The sequence below is a fragment of the Lissotriton helveticus genome, chromosome 1_2 (assembly GCF_964261635.1).
Source record: "Lissotriton helveticus chromosome 1_2, aLisHel1.1, whole genome shotgun sequence".
NCBI classification, from domain to species: domain Eukaryota; kingdom Metazoa; phylum Chordata; class Amphibia; order Caudata; family Salamandridae; genus Lissotriton; species Lissotriton helveticus.
Window position 1 is genome coordinate 237,996,655 of NC_136058.1, and position 16,779 is coordinate 238,013,433.

Consider the following 16,779-nt stretch of genomic DNA (forward strand, 5'->3'; position numbering starts at 1 on the left):
ATCAAACGCTTCTAACAGATTTTCCTTCAAACAACGAATGTAAAAATCGTGTATTTGTAAAAAGCTGCCATGCTGTTCTTTCGCACGGCTAACTGCTGCCATCGCTTCGAGATCAGTTCACAACGAAAACTGTTAGCAGCAGCGCATCACATAAACTAATGTGTCGCGACGCACAGTTTGGAAAGCACTCTTTGTCATATGAGTCACGATTAACCGCTTGAACAAAGTAAGACGCATTTAGAGCACACACAGAGAGAACCCACATGGTGCGCGAGTAACGCGACCCCGTTTGTACCGACCCAAGTACGGCTGGGCAGTCACTTCCGGCGCATCGGATAGGTTTTGTTTCCGGGGCATACTTTGGGAGAGGTTTCGCACTAGACCAATTGCAGGTTGTTTGGGGAAGTTCTACCGCCAAGACCCTCCTCTCACCGCGCAGCCTGTCAATCAGTATAAATTGCCTCGCCCTGGTAGTTGATAGTAGACAGCAAAAGCAGGGCTTAGTGGCGGATTATCAGAGGTGAGAGGTAAGCTCTTGGTCTTTGGGGGGGGATGGAGAATGGAATCTCTCGCCGTACTTCAGAGGGCTGGCACGTCCTTGTTACATAAGCTTTTCCTGTCTTTGATTCAATCGGATACAAGTGAAGGACCATTTGTATTTTTCGTTGGTATTTGTACTACCTTAAGAGCATTCTATTGTAGTACAGGTAATGTAATGGCATTCCATAAGAACTAAAAGACTTCTGTACTACACATTGCCTGGTCTGTTGTTTATTTGGCGTGTTTAAACTAAAGTGTTAGGTCGTTTGGGGGTGGGTGGTTTAAAGGTTGTTTAGTCAAAGCCTTGACTTGCCAGCTCATGACAGCGAGCCAAATGTTGCATACATTTGTGTTGAACTATTGAGTCAGAAGCAGGGCAGCCCTCTCTCACACTCCACAGCAGCGCAGCGGGTCAGCTTACCTGACCTCCTCCTCTCATGTAGGTTTATTATGGCACTCCGGCTCGTCACAACCTCAATTTTTGAGTCGTTTCGTTCGACAGCGTAAAATGCTTTGGGAATTGTAGTCCTGGATCTTTCCTTTGGAGCTGTTCACAATGACCTGCCACCAAAAAGTGCAGGAGTAGAACTATGTTGTCTTCACGGGAGGAGCTAGGCGGGAACTCTTTCACATCGCCCCGAATAGGAGGCGCGCTCTCTCATTTGCCAGTGTTATGGAGTGTTTATATGTTAAACTGGTTGCGTGCACTGCTACTGTCCTAGTGAATGGCTTCCTGATGTAGTATGTCAGTCCTGCGTGGACTGCGGCAACCTACCCCTGCTATGGATCGCTGTTATTATCCTCAAGAAATTGACCCATCCCCACACATACCAGTAAGCTCCTGCGGTCCATCGCACCCCCTCGGAATTTAGGTACCATACAGTGCGACGTGTCTATTGGGGGCATGGGTGTCATGAGAAATGGCACACGCCCCGTCAGTCATACCTCTGAAAGTTTTAGTTGCTTTCTGATAGGCAGAGGAGGAGCATGGAAGTAAATGCCACATACTGCTTTAAAACTACCATTCCAAATCCTTCACGGTTCCAGTCCCGCACTGTGTAGGTGTCGTCCTCTGTCTGAGCTGGGGTGACAAAGAGTTTAGAGAGAAATGTGCGTTAGTTTTGCGGGAGAAAGGTATGGTAGAGATGAATGGGGCAGGGGGGAAAAGATTTTAAGAGGGATTGGGTAATACTATTACCATTTTTATTCTTTGTCTTAGCTGGTAGAAGGCACCCAAAAAGGTGACTATCTTTTTAAATAACATAATGAAAAGACCGAAAATTAACTGGTAATAAAGGGGGAAAGAAACGGTTACAAAGAAAAGATGGGTATTTAACGAATGGGAAAGTGAAAGAAGAGTTTAGCATGAAAATAAATAAGATTTGTCGAAGGAGGAAAAAGACTGTAGTGAGGAATAGAGTAGTGAAGAAAACCGTGAGGGAAGGGTATGCAGGTTTTGAAGTTGGAGGGATACCGGTATGACTAAAAATGTGAGCTAGTAAAGAAATTAAGGGAGACCTTGAGCAACCGAAAAGGCGAAGGCAGGCGCAAAGGGGAAGTAAGAGTTATTGAAAGGGAGTAGTCTATGAAAGGGAGCGGAAACAAACTAAATATTCTGGGTAAAGAGACTATGAGTGGCAGGTGTGGCAGAGATTAACAGGATGGACAAAACAAGACCTGCAGACTGAGAGCGGGGAATACATGAATGAGTTGTGTTGTCAGTAGAAAGTTGTGCCAGAAAGGAACACATTGGCAAAAAGCTATGTGTTGTTGGTAGGAAAGGATGCCAAGCCATGTGTGAACCAGAGTGGCTGTGTAGTGTACAATGAAAAGGGATACAAAACCAACACTACGACATTCAATATCATAAAACCATTAACTTGGTAAAAGAAAACAAATGTAAACAAAGGTGTTATTCTGTAAACTTGTATTTCAATGCATAATTTAAGGACCCCATAGACATTTATCGTAACACCAAGCTCCATATTTTTAGAACTTTTTGTTCTACGTAGCAAAAAATAGATTATAGTAAGCATCAAATATACACTTTATGCCGTTTACACTAAAGTAAAAATGAGGAATTGGCAGCTCTGCCAAGTTTTTCAAATTCATACGTAGTTAATTGCTACAGTACCGCTTTTTCATTGCATTCTGGGATTGTTAGTCTTTATCTTATTAGAAAGCTAGGACACCCAGCCTCAGTTTAAAAAATACAAAACTGTACTGGAGCTGCTAGTCACTCATGCACCTGCGAAACTATGCAGCTATTAAAGCTTTTTTATCAAAAACACAATTTTGAACAGCAACCCTTAAATTAAACATGGAGAGATAGCCAAGGTTTGGGTTGGTGAGCAAGTTGCTGGAAGGGGAAGATCATCAAAATGAAGGTGATGCATCAGAACCTAAAGGGGGATTGTAGGGGTTGTTCACATGGCTCCAGTGAAGAGGACCTGAAATGGAAAACCTTATTAGAAAGGTCGGGGGTGGGGGAGAGGTATTTTAGTGTGACCTTTCATGCATGATGGTAGTCGGAGGGGGTCTCAAATCCATCTGTTTGAGTTAAGCTTGCAAGAAAACGTTACCAGCGGATGCCTGATTTTGCTTTTAATCTAGAATGAACACAGAGTGAGTTTTTGTGTGGGTTTTATTAATATATATATATATATATATATATATATATATATATATATATATATATTATATATATAATTTTTTTTTTTTTTTTTATGAACCAGGCGGGTTTTGCATACCCCTGATTTGGTTTCAGTATCGCTGGCCTGCAAGTATAAACAAGGTTCCAATTTGCAGCCAAAGTAAATGAAATCTAAATATGTTAACTTTGATTTCGAGGACTACCTGGTAAATCAGCCTGCCACATGCTTCCTTGCAATGATCTTCTAACACGAGGTATGGGAAGAGCCTAATAAGGAGCATCATTAGCAGAGCACAGCTGCTGCAAATGTAGTGAATCAAGTGTTGAATAGGAAGCCATAACTAATAAACCAAAGATTTTATTTCACTGTATACCAAATCAAAACTGTTCATCACAGCCCCCAGAAGGTTATTTTTTTTTTTATTATTTAAAAAGTATGCTAACCTTCAGCAGTCTACTCTACTTCTGCAGGTAAGACTCTGGGAAGCGGAAGAAAAATTCTGCAGGATAAAACAAGTGCACATATTTGAGCTTCTGTGTTTGCTAGGGGCATAGTGTGGTGCTGTTGCACCACCTAGAACTCTGTGAGCTGCATCGGGAAGCTCGGGGGGGCAGTGACATTGAAGCTAAACAGCCATTTTGAGGAAGTGGGTGCACTTCTTTCTTGCAAACACTGCACCCGCTTCATGAAGCAGTGGCTGGGAAGCGCTCTGCCATGCTGATAAAAGAAATGTTTTAAAAAATAAAAACAGTGCACATATTTCAGCCTCGGGGGTTGCGGAGGACATGGTTTGGTGCTATTGGTGCATCGCACTATAGTGATGTCACTGCACGCCATACCAGCTTGAACTCTGTGTGAATTGCATCAGTAAGCTGTCTGGTGTGCCGGCACCTAAGTTGCACAGTGGTTTTGGAGTCTGAGGAAGCGGCCAAGTGCCTTACTTCTAACCCTGTACCCGCTTCATGAATAATGAAGCGCGCTGCTGAAAGCTCATCGCCGTACTGACATGCAGTGGATCTCCCCTATTGCAGTGACGGGTAGGGAGTATAGAAGGAGGGGGGTGGTAGAAGTGGTAGTACCTGCCTCACAGAGGACAGCGACTAATAAAGGGGAAATAATGTGTACTTGAGCGCTGCTCCACAGCAAGAGAACGGAAGTGATTTATCTGATCAGGAACCAATTAGAAGGCAGTAAAGAAGAGCAATGGTGATGCCTGCCTAGGAGAAGCGGCTGGTGGGACATGACTCCTTTTAGTCAATACAGCATGTCTTGTATGCACCCTGCCAGACTCAACCTAAAAATAGAGCCAAGTCCTGTCGGCTCTCAACTGAACAGTACCTGCAGATTAGGACAGCTCTGATACAAGGTATGTGTTGATCCAATAGCCAATCAGTACATAGAATTGTGCACTGCTAACATGTTTGTTAAATGATCAACACTAGTCATTCGGCTGAATTCAGACTGCCCATATAAGTAGGGGCTTTTCCTTAAATGTTAGGGTCAGGTGTATTTAACAAAACAATATATTGAAACAGTGGCCAGTATCCGTTTTCAGTGCTTAAGGGGAACAGGAATGGGCGGTAGATACCCCAACGTGCTGTGAGGAAGTTATGACATTTAGTAATTACCTTTTGCCATTTGACATCTCCCAAGGTATCTCCAAGTTCCATGAAACCTTAAACTCCACTTTGTATTATATTTGCAACTTTCAGTGTGATTCTGAGAACTGCAAGACTTCATTCCTTGCTTGTCCTCAAAACCATCTGAATGTCTCCAGTGTCGAGGGTCCTTAACTATGGAATAAAGCATTCTTAGTCCTGACAACTTTGTGATTTATTGGGAAAGATCCTCTGCAACCCCACACTACATTTGGTACCTGGAGTGGAGGAGTATGTGCAATTAATCGTTTGGGGAACAATGACGCTTATCTACTATCAACTTTGTGGTATGATTCAATCAAGAAGACTGTTTCGTGAGGTTCATGTAAATTGTGAAACTTTGGCCTCAGATCTGTTTTACGTCTGTCTCTTTCCATAACGGCCATCCACAGCATTTTTTTTAAGTGTCAGTTGCCGTTATTTATTAGAATCTTCGCTTGGCAGTGACTGTTTCTTTCATGTGGCACCCAGTACCTCTGCCACTGTGACTCTTGCCAGAGCTACAAGTGAGCTGATGTATCCTGGAGCCTACAAGTCAGACGTTGACAGCCATCAATCAGGATCTTGTAGCACGATGTGTAGGTGACCATTTCTTTGGATTGTATCAATGCAAAGCTATACCCCTGCATCCTAACCAGGGGGGACCATTTTTTATTTGGACTAATGCAGCACATCTCTGAAACCGCAATGCCACGAAGGTGGTAATCTTTAATTGGGACATTGCCGAACCTATTCTAGTCCCTGCTATGGATCATCTTTGTTCCTTTACGGGTGCTGCTGGTGGTTTGCTTTCTTGCAATTGGGGGAATATTTAGTTATTTATTTGCATGTTTATACCGCGCTAGGATCACCTCCCAAAGGAGTATCTCCGCACCTTTGGCAGCTAAGAAAACAACTAGCGGAGCTTGGCCATAGGTATGGATCAATTTTGAAAAAGGAAGGTTTTCAATTGTTTCCTAAAAGGAAAGTGGTCCTTGCACAATCTCAAAAACAGTGGGAGGCTGTTCCACAAGGTTGGAACAGCAACAGCGAGAGCTCTTCCCCCGTGTCTTGCTTTTTTAAATCTTGGGACCTGTAGCAAGGCCTGCTCACTGGATCTCAAGGAGCGTGTCGGTATATACCGGGAGAATTTATTGGTCAGATATGCTGGGCCCTTCCCCTGTAGACACTTATGCATTATACAGCAGATCTTAAACTTCACCCTCTGTTTGATGGACAGCCAGTGCAGCTTTTTCAGAAGGGGTTTAGAGGGGGTGCGAGAGGGCTGGTTCAAAACCAGACGGGCAGCGTTATTCTGGACCACCTGGAGCCTGGAGATTACTGCTTCATTTGTTGACCGCAGCAATCCATTGCAGTAGTCCAAGCGACTCAATACTAGGGCCTGCACCAATGTTCTCCTAGTAGAGTCTGGTAGTAGGGGAAATACCTTTCGTAGCATCCCGATGATATGAAAGCAGGAGCCCACCACTTGATTACCATGGTGTTTTAAGGAAAGCTCCTGATATAGTCGGACGCCGAGGTTTTTCACTACCTGCTTAGGCTCTGGAGCCGGGCCAAGATCTTGAGGCCACCAGTCTGGAGTCCACAGAAGTTTGGCCTCACCGAACAGCATCCCCTCCGTTTTTGCAACATTGCACTGCAGGAAGTTAGATGCCATCCAGTGTGCCACCGCCTTCATCCCCTGAGCAAAGGAGTTCCTGACCTCCACCGTAAGGGTTTCAAAAGGAAAGAGGAGTTGGGTGTCATCTGCATATGACACAGGAATAAATCCATGAGATCTCATGATGTTAGCTAGGGGGGCCACATAGATGTTAAAAAGAGTAGGGCTCAGACAAGAGCCCTGTGGCACCCCCTTAGAGATCTCAACTCCTCTGACCGGTAAGCCCCCAGAGTAACCCTTTGGGTGCGACCTGTCAGGAAACTCCTCAGCCATGACAGCGCCTTGCCTTCCAGGCCGATGTTAACTAGCCTGTTGGTCATGATGTCATATGACACGGTGTCAAACGCCGCAGACAGATCCAGCAGAACCAGGATAACTGAATGACCTTTATCCTGGAACATGCGTAGATCGTCTGCGATTGACAGCAAGGTGGTCGCAGTGCTGTGTCTTGGTCTAAAGCCCGACTGGGATGGATCCAGACCGCCTACTAGCTCAGTGTAGCTGGATAAATGGCGATTTACATATTTCTCTATAATTTTCCCCAGATAGGGAAGAAGAGAAATAGGCCTTAGGTTCGCCAACACCGTCCAGGGAATGGCAGTGTTTTTCCTCGGTGGTCTTACTAGCGCCCTCTTCCAGTCCATAGGGACCTGTCCTGTACAGAGGGAAAGATTAACCAAGTTCTGGATTTCTGGTCCAAGAACTTCTACCAGCTTAGGCAAGATACGGGCAGGGATACTATCATGAGGACTGCCACTCTTGATTTGTGCAACCAATGTTTACCTCCTCTAAGGAGATAGGAGGAAAGCTGGAGAGGCATTGGGTAAGGGGTCCTGATTGTACACTCGACTGGGATCTGTTGTTGTTATTCATTCCCTCAGCCGTCTTTGAGGCCACTATCCTCTCATAGATAGCCTCTTATCTTCTTCATAAAGAAGGCAGAGATCTCATTACACAGCTCTTGAGTGGCTACCTCTACAGTCTCGCAGGCTGCTGGTCTAGTAAAGGTTTGTAGGATGTTATACAAAACTCTAGAATCTTTCCCTGCCTCTATTAGTTGTGCTGCAATATGATTTTTCCGAGCAGTCCTGATGGCTTTATGGTACAACTTGAGAGAGGATCTGTGGAGTACTTTATCTTCCAGCCTCCTAGACTGTCTCCATAATTCCAGTTTTCTAGTATTTTGTTTCAAAGATCTTAACTCTTCAGAAAACCAGATTTCTTGCTTTTTAGCTGGGCGGGGTTTATAGACTTTCTGAGGGATAGTAGTATTTATTGCATCCCTTACTGCCTCCTCAAACCTGTACAACTCTGTTATATCTCCTGTGGTGTGTTCATACAGGGGAGCTTTGTACTGGTCTCTTAAGGCTTCCACCGTTAGTTTATGCCAGGGTCTCCTTTTAGTGGCCAGAGTACTCTGCTTTTGAAGCTCATTATTAATGGCAGTATGGAACTTTAAGATGAAATGATCTGTCCATTCTACCGGAGTAGGAGGCATGCATTTAATTAAAGGTGAGTTGGACATTACCAAATCCAGAGTATGGCCTGCCTCATGAGTAGGACAGTCATTGATCTTTTTCAGTCCTAGGGAGTCTAGGTCCATTAAAAGAGTTCTTGCCTCCTTGCAGTTCTCTAACTCACTGTGGACATTGAAGTCCCCTACCAGGAGGAAGTCCTGGTTATCTTGCACAAATGGTGCTAAAGCCTCTATTAACACGACTGGAAAGTTCCTAATCAGGCCTGGTGGTCTATACAACAGCGCACCCTTCCTTTGTTCTCTGGGATTAGGACTAAGTTTAAAAATGAGTAATTCCATTTGAGGATTGCTAATTTCCTCAAGGATAGTTAAATTCAGTTCCTCCTTGTAAACGATGGCAACCCCCCTCCAGTTTTATTTGAGCGGTCAACCCTAGCAATCTTCTTTTTTTTTTTAATTTTTTTTTTTTATAAACTTTATTTTTGTTGCAGGAAGTACACTTATATTACCAGCCCTAAAGAACAGGATTACCATTCGATCCCCGAGGCTTATTCACAGGTTATATCTTGTCACACGGCCGTTCAGCCCACATCCCGGAGGCCGGGCGGCGCATCTGTGATCGTTTCCAGTCGCATTTAGCACATTCCCCCATTCAGGCTTGCCGCGTTATGGCGGATTCCTGCATTTTACATTTTTATCCCCCCCCCACCCAACTGTGATCTGTAAAACCAAGAAAAACATTCCCCAACTTGTAGCTTGCCACATCGTATCTTTCCAAGCACCTTGATGTGTAGTCATTGGACACCAAATCCCAAGTCCCGCCCTCCTACCCCCCCCCCCCTCTCCCAAACAGTGTTCCGTAGCCTATTACATTGCACCTCTCTGCCGTAGCCCCTCGGCTCTTCTTTACACCCGTAATCATGTTCATACTGGGTCATATTAGGTCCCAATCCAGCCTTTTACAAACACTATACCAGTGTATTGCCTCTTACTATCCCACGTCAATTCCGTGATATTGCCTCCATTTGGCCCACACTCTTCTGAACTTCTTGGGGCAACCCCTCGCCTTGTATGTCACCCTTTCCGCTACCATGTAAAGGTCCAGGCCCCTTCTCCACTCTATCTCTGGTGTTTCTGTGGCCCCCCAGTACTTCGCTATGTCCCTCTTAGCCACCACTAGTGCCAGCACTAGGAATATGAGTTGCGGGCGTGGTAGGTCCACCTCGTTTGTCATGCCCAGCAAAGCTAACTTTGGGTCTCGTACCAACTCAACCCAGAGAACCTCTCCCAGTTCCGTGAAGAAGTTTGCCCAATATATTTGTATTTTGTCACAGGACCATACTGTGTGATAGAAGTCTCCTGGATGTTGTCGGCATCTGAGGCATGTGGGGTCAGTAATTTTCCCGATCTTAAGGAGGCGCACTCTATCGAAGTAGGTCCTATGGCGCACATTAAGTTGAATGAGCCGCAGCCGTGACTTGATCGCAACCTCTCGGGGGTGCATCAGGACCAACTCCCAGTCCAGGTCTTCCATCTCCCCCACCTCTGCCTCCCATATCCCTCTCAATTTCAATAGGTCCCCCAACATGTGGTTAGTTAGTGTCTTATATGTGAGGGAGACCGCCTGATGGACCATCTGATCCTGGAGAAGCCTGCCTTCCAGTGGTGCGTAGTCCGGCATGCCTGTCAGTGTGACATTTTTGGGCCCTCCACGCATGGGTGAACTGAGTGTGCTTAAATAGTTGTTAACGGTGCAATCCAAATTCTGTCTGTAGCATTCGAAATGACTTCAATTCACCCCTGTATACCACATCCCCAATATGTGAAATTCCTATGTCATCCCACCTTTGGAACCCCCTCAATTTTTTTATTTCTGCGAGCCATTGGCAATGCCAGAGCGGCGTCTGACGTGTCAGTCTCCCCTCCCAGCCCGTGCGTTTCGTGGCACGTGTCCACGCCCTCAGAGTGATCGTTGTAGCCGGCAGGAGCGACCTCCGCACCTTTCCCCCGTATAGGTAGTAAAGTATAGTATGAGATGAGAGCTTATGTCTCTCCAGCGCATACGTCGGGTGGTCCGCTGGGGTATGTATCCAGTCATTAATGGGGGTCAGATGTTCCGCCCAGTAGTACGCCTCCAGGTTGGGTAGTGAGATCCCCCCCACTATACTGGTGCCGTTGGAGTGTTTGGAGGGCGATACGGGGTTGCTTCCCCAGCCACAGGAATGAACGTAGGTCCGCATGTATTTTGGAGATTGTGTTGCGTGGGAGAGGGTAGTACTCATTCTGGAGGGCATAGAGGAACTTGGGGAGAGTAATCATCTTATACAAGGCCGCCCTGCCGAGTAGGGTGAGCGGCAGTTGCCTCCATCTGGTCATGTCTTCAGTTGCGTCTGTCATTACTCGTCCTATATTCTTACAGAATGAACGTGCCCTATCCATCGTAATATATATGCCCAGGTATTGAAAGCCGTCCGTGGTAGTGAGCAGCTGCTCGGGTATGGCCCCCCAATTATCAGCCCTCCGTGGGTCATAGAGAACAGACTTGTTCCAGTTGATGGTGTGACCCGCCCTCGCTCCAAACCCCTCCAGTTCCTCAAACAGTGTCGGGATCGAGCTCTCTGGTTTGGTAATGTATAGCAGGACATCATCGGCGTACAATTATATTTTTTCTTGTGTTCCCCCTAGTCTGTCCCATGTGAAGCCTCTGATGTCTGAGTTCTGCCGGACCCTGGCCGCCAGGACCTCGATCGTTAGTGTAAATAGAAGAGTGGACAGCGGACACCCCTGCCTCGTGCCTCTGGAGATCTGGAACTCCTGGGATAGTCGGCCATTTACCCTGACGCGTGCTGTATATAAGTCTCACCCACCCCTGGAATTTTGGGCCCAACCCAAACCTCCTTAGTGCTGCCATGAGAAAGGGCCAGTGTACTGCATCAAACGCTTTTTCAGCGTCCAGGGATAGGAGCCAGTGGGGTTCCTCTCTGTCCTTAACCTCTTGGAGCCAATTGTGCGTGCGTCTAAGGTTCAGCTTAGTAGCTCTGTCTGGTAGGAATCCGGATTGATCTGCGTGTATGAGATCTGGGAGCATCTCAGACGCCCCGCCAGGACCGCAGCCAGAATTTTCACCTCCATGTTTAGGAGGGAGATGGGGCGATAAGAGGCGCATTCGTCTTTGGGCTTCCCCTGTTTGTGGATAGGGACTATAGTGGCCAGTGTGAGGTCGGGCGGTAGGCGGCCATCCTGGTAGGACGCAGCATATAGGGCTTTGAGGTGGCGTGTCAACAGATCTGAGGTGCGCTTAAAAAATTCCGCCGGGAACCCGTTCGGTCCCGGTGTTTCCCCCGTTTTAAGTGTATTTATCGCACCTAATATCTCGTCAAGTGTGATGTCCGCCTCCAGCGTTAAACTGGTGTCGGGCGGCAGCGTAGGTAGGTCAACCCCCCTCATGTATTGAAGTGCCTCGTCCTCCGTCCCGAGTTCCCGCGCTGTGTAGAAGCATGCATAGTGGGATGCAAAGGCGTCGGCTATCTCCCTGTCTGTATTCACCAGGCCTCCGTCTAACTTTCGAATCTGTTCCACCCATCTTGCTGCCCTTTCCTTCCTGCCCAACCAGGCTAGGAGTTTGCCGGACTTGTCCCCTATGTCGTATAGCCGATGTAGTGTTGCCAGGGATTGTGTCCGTGCCTCGTTAGAGACTATCTCCCTATACTCTCGCTGTTTGTCTAGCATTCTTCTCTGGGTATTCTCCTCCTTATGTGCCCGGTATTCCTCTTCTAAATGCAGTATCGTGATTTCTAGTTCCGTTGTCTCTGCCAGCTGCCTCCTCCGTTCTGCCCTTAACCTACTCTGCGCCCTATCTCGGAGGACCGGTTTCAGTGCCTCCCAGAAGGTTGACCCTGAATCAACTGATCCCTCGTTCTCCGCCACGTAGACTTTGATGTCGGCCCTGAGTCCCCGTGCTATCTCAGGCTTTTGGAGATCCCAGGCTGCCAGACGCCACCCTGAGCCTCCCTTTCCCCTTACCGACCCCACTTTTGCATACAGTGGCGAGTGATCTGAAATTCCCCTCGCGTTATACTCCACCTCTTCTCCAGCAGTGAGGAATTGCCTAGCCATAAATATGTAATCCAATCTAGAGAATACTCTGTGCCCCAGAGTAGAAGGAGTATGCCTCACGAGTAGGGTGGCGCCATCGCCAGACGTCCGTAAAGCCCAGGTTGGTCATATGTTGCGACAGTGCTGTTGGCGCCCCGCCCCCCCCCTGTGAGTTGGCCCTGTACGGTCCCGCTCCTCCGACATTACGTCGTTGAAGTCTCCACCCACTATTTGGAATGTGTCTGCGGTGTCTAAGGATGGAAGCGATCGCTTTGAGTGTCCGCGCCTGAAGCGTCGGCGGGGCATATACAGATATCACTGTGTATGTTTGCCTATTCCACATTCCCTGTACTCCGGCGTAGGTGCCCTGCGGGTCTATCCATGTGCGTGTCACAGCGAACGGGAATGATTTATTGATCAACACTGCCACTCCCCTCGAATCAGTAGTGTATCCTGCGTGTGCCAATACTGTGTATCTCCCTCTGGCTATAAATGCACATTTCTCACCTCTTAGATGTGTCTCTTGTAGGAGGACAAAGTCTGGAGCCACCCTCTTGATATATGCGTTCACCAACCCCCTCTTTATTCTGGAACCCAGGCCATTTACATTCCATGTGAGGAGTGACACCCCCCTGCCCTCCTGTGGTGGGTCAGTTAGTGTACCTGCCATGGTGTGGTGTGATTCCTATGGTTCATGGACATCCAGGATGTGTGCCAATAGTGGTGCTTCAGCTCGTACGATCGTGACCACCCCCTCCCTGCCCCTCCCCTCCCCCTCGCCACCTCCCTCCCCATCCACCCTCTCCCTCCCTCTTTTCAGTTAGGTCTCACTGTTCCCACCCCGGCAGGATGTGGTACAGTACTTTTGCCGGGTGTCGCGCCCAGGCGCAACCGTGAGCAGAATGTGGAACCTTAATGAAACGTCGTAAACTAAAAACAGAAACCCAAGAAAAGATATAAGAACAAAGGAAAGAAACAAAGGGGTGGTGACAACTTGCGTGTCGCCGTCTTCCCGGCCGACGTTTCCAGTAGTCCACTGCAGCTGCATTCAGGAGTGTGAATCCTGTGTCGAAGTGTCAGCCCCACTCATCTTGTCGGAGTTCTCCTGCTCCAGGTTGTGTATCTCAGTCACTAGGGGGTGGACAGAACTCCGATGGCTGGTCAGGTCGTCTGCCTCGTTTTCCGAGTCTCTGAGTTCAATGCCATCTTCGTCATCTCCTTCCGAGCAGATCTGTTTGTGGTCTCCCCGTACTTGCCGATCAGCTGTGCTGGAGGCCCTCGGAGATTCCGATCTCCCCCTTCGGCCTCCTGCAGATCCGTGTGCACGGTATGGGGTTCCTGCAGTACGGGTGAATGTCCTTTTGGAGCTCCTTCTTTGTTGCTTGGGCAGGCCCCATTGCGCCTTTTCTCCCACGACTTTGTCCAGTTCCTCGCGGCCAGCCATTTCCCTGCTATTGAAGACTGGCCTCTCCTCCAGCCACTGCCATGCGTCCTCCGGGTGATTGACAAAGATTGCTTTATCTTTGTAGATGACATTGAGCTTTGCCGGGAAGAGCAGCATGTACGTAATGTTCATGGATCTGAGTTTAGTCTTTACCGAGTCAAAGGAGCGCCTCTGTTTCTGCACCTCCTGGCTGTAGTCTGGGAAGATCATGATGTTAGTGTTCTCCAACCTGATTTCACCCATTTTCCTAGCTTCTCTCAAGATCAAGTCCCTATCAGCAAAGTTGAGGAAGCGTGCGATCACTGGTCTAGGTCTCGCCCCCTCCGGAGGTTTCGCCAGCAGTGCTCGGTGGGCTCTTTCAATCACGAAGCACGTCGAGAAGTGTGCCCCTGAGAAGGTTTCCTTGAGCCAAGTGTGCAGGAATGCCGACATATTGGTCCCCTCAATTCCTTCACGAAAACCTACAAAGCGCAGGTTGTTGCGGCGTGCCCTGTTTTCTGCATCATCCACCTTCCACAGCAGTTGTCGGTGCGATGCCTGGAGTTCTGCCATTTCCTTCCGGACCGTGGTTATCACGTCCTCCGCCTCTCCGATGCGAGATTCTGTCTCCGTCACTCTGGCCGAGAGGTTCCTGAAGTCTTGGCGCAGGAGAGTGACTTCCGACCCCACCTCGCCGATCTTGACCTCTAGTGCCGCTGGTGATTCTTGAATGTCCGTCCTGGACGCTTGTATCGCTGCGAGCAGAATCCCAGTGTCGACAGGTGCCTCAGATGATGCGTCCGGGTTCCCTCTGGCCTGCCGAGGTGCCGCAAAATTGTCCATAGGGCCTTGTTTCAGTGGCCTTAGCGGCGGGTCTTTCTTCCCCATTATTGTGGAGGTGGGTCGGCGTTGCGAGGTAGTAGTCGTGTACGACCCACCTGAGTAGTGGTACAGTGGCGGTCTTCTCTCCTCCCCCCCCCCACCCCCCTGGTGTTAGCCGGGCCTGGCGCTACCGTTCCTCTCCTCCCTCTGGGCGCTACCTACGCCGCCTGGCGGCCGCGGCTATCCTCCAGGCGTGCTCTGGCCAGTACCGCCTATAGGGTAAGTTAGTTCCTCGCCTACCAGGGTTGTTCGCCGAGCTTTTAGTCTTCGAGAGGTGTCGTTATGTCTCCTTGTAGTAGTGGCGTCCACTGCATTCACCGCCCCCCGAATGTCGATATCAGGTAAGTATACACCTCAGCTGTAGCTGCAGCCTCTGGATAATATGAGGGGGGGGGGGGGTGCAGCAGCGCGTGACCCCTCCGTCGCAGTGCGGCCCCAGGGAGGCCTACTCCTGAGTGCGGATTGTGTATCGAGCTCCTGGTCCGTCGCGGGTATCCCCCATAGTATTGCGCAGCTCCTGTCAGCATGCACAGCTACTCTTCGTTGTATCCAGAGCTGTGTGACTGTCGGGGGGGGGGGGGGGGAGGGGGGTGCGTGCGACCGGTCTCCTCCACAGGCAGGTCTTCAAGGGCGCTCGCCACCTCGTGGGTCCTCTCTGGGGCAAGCTATACCCTTCCTAATGCTGGCTCTGGTAGTTAGGACGGCCGGCCGAGGAACATGGCCGCCATCTTGGTAAAGGTTGCAAGGGGCTCCACACCTCTTTCAACTGCCCTCCTGGTTGCCGCTCCAGGCGTCCTATGCACGAGTTCAAAGGCGGTGCCCCTCTGGGCGTCCCCACTGTACACCGTCCGCCGCGGCCGCCAATTCACCCTGCCATGGTGGTGGGGGGTGCTTGTGAACCAGCTTACCGCGTGTGCCTCTGGCGGGCTGAGGAAGCTGCTCTGTGTAGTCGGGGTTTCTGCAGCGGGCGCTGCCACAGGATCGCTTGTCTGCTCCTCCGGTTCGTGTCCCCAGGCAGCACCTCCAGTATTTTGACCGCCGGTCACCTCAATGTCCTCGTCGATCCGCCATCATGTGGTGGGAGGTCGGGCACCGGTATCCCGCACAGCCTGTGTCGCTTGGTCTTCTGCGCGTGTTCCCCCGGCATCCAGGCACTGCAAGTTCGAGCCGTCGCTGGGCCGGAGATCCCGGCTTCGCAGCGCTCCGCAGTGCTCACCTCCGCCTCCCGGACACTGAGCCTAATGTGGGGCCGCCATAGTGGTTCGCTGGGTCGTCCGCCGGTCGCCGCTGCAAACTGCGGGATTTGGGGCTCCGGAGTCGTCAACCTCCCCCGACCCTAGCAATCTTGTATTCTAATGGGACACTAAGTGTGATCGCTGGAACCAAATGGGGCTTAAGCCGTGTTTCTGTTAAAAAGCAGAGGTCTGGTTCCTCAGTCAATATGAGATCCCAGACCTGGGTGGAGTGCTTCACTAATGATCGGATATTAGAGTATATTTTTGCTCCACGTAATGGAGTTATCTCCTAAGATATTAGTAGGAGCAGTTTCTTGTCTTCTGGCTGGTATTACATCAGCTACCTGTAATTGCCTACTCTGCTTCGTATCGAGGTCAAACTGCATATGGCATCTGTGGCAGGCAAAAGGGCCTTCTACGGGGGTATCAATACCAATGTCACAGGCATTTGAAATATCTGTGCGTATCTCTAGCAATACCTGCGAAGTGTATGTTCTTCGTGTTGTAGACGATATTCCCTGGACTTGTAATGGCCGCGCCATAATCTCCTGCCCCGTCCTGTTGCGGACGGGTGCAGACGGGCTGGTCTCGGCTCGTCTTAGGCGTAGGAGTAGGCGCCACCCTGCGCGCCAACGCTGCACGCTGGAGCCGACGAGGGGCTAAATAGCCCAGGAAGTCCCAAAGTCTAGAGCGCTAACCGCTTGCTTCCCAGTATGTCCTGCCTCAGCCCCGCCCTCCACACACCGGGATTGGCTGCCGAGCGTGCAGGCCCGGGTCGGGATTGAAGACTAACGTAGCCTCGGTGTTTGCGGCTATGAGAAATTATTTGCAGTGTGCCTCTGAATGATTAACAACCTATTTCAATTGTAATTAAAAACACAGTAAACACAGTTTTAAAAGCACGAACTTAAACAATTCGGTCGTTTTTCAAATTACAGCGCCGCCATTTGAGTTGGTAACGCCAAGCGGGGTCAGGAGAAGCTGCCACCACCTCCCTACCGCGAAAAGCGATGCCTCCTCGCCGCCTAAATAGCCCAGGAAGTCCCAGAGTCTAGAGGGCTCGCTTCCCAGTATGTCCTGCCTCAGCCTCGCCCTCCACACACCCGGATTGGCTGCCGAGCGTGCAGGCCCGGGTCGGGATTGAAGACTAACGTA

At 49.4% G+C, this 16,779-nt stretch overlaps 1 protein-coding gene across 3 annotated transcripts in view; it reads left to right on the forward strand.

The window, feature by feature from the left end:
• The first annotated feature begins 248 nt into the window (after positions 1 to 248).
• MKNK1 (MAPK interacting serine/threonine kinase 1) overlaps positions 249 to 16,779 on the forward strand; it is a 183,597-nt gene continuing 167,066 nt past the window's right edge. The window contains exon 1 of one of the 3 annotated variants that reach the window (XM_078671672.1): positions 249 to 527. The gene's annotated coding sequence lies outside the window, so the exon portion shown is untranslated. The remainder of the gene's footprint in view (positions 528 to 16,779) is intronic. The other 2 variants (XM_078671674.1, XM_078671673.1) reach the window with 2 other exon arrangements.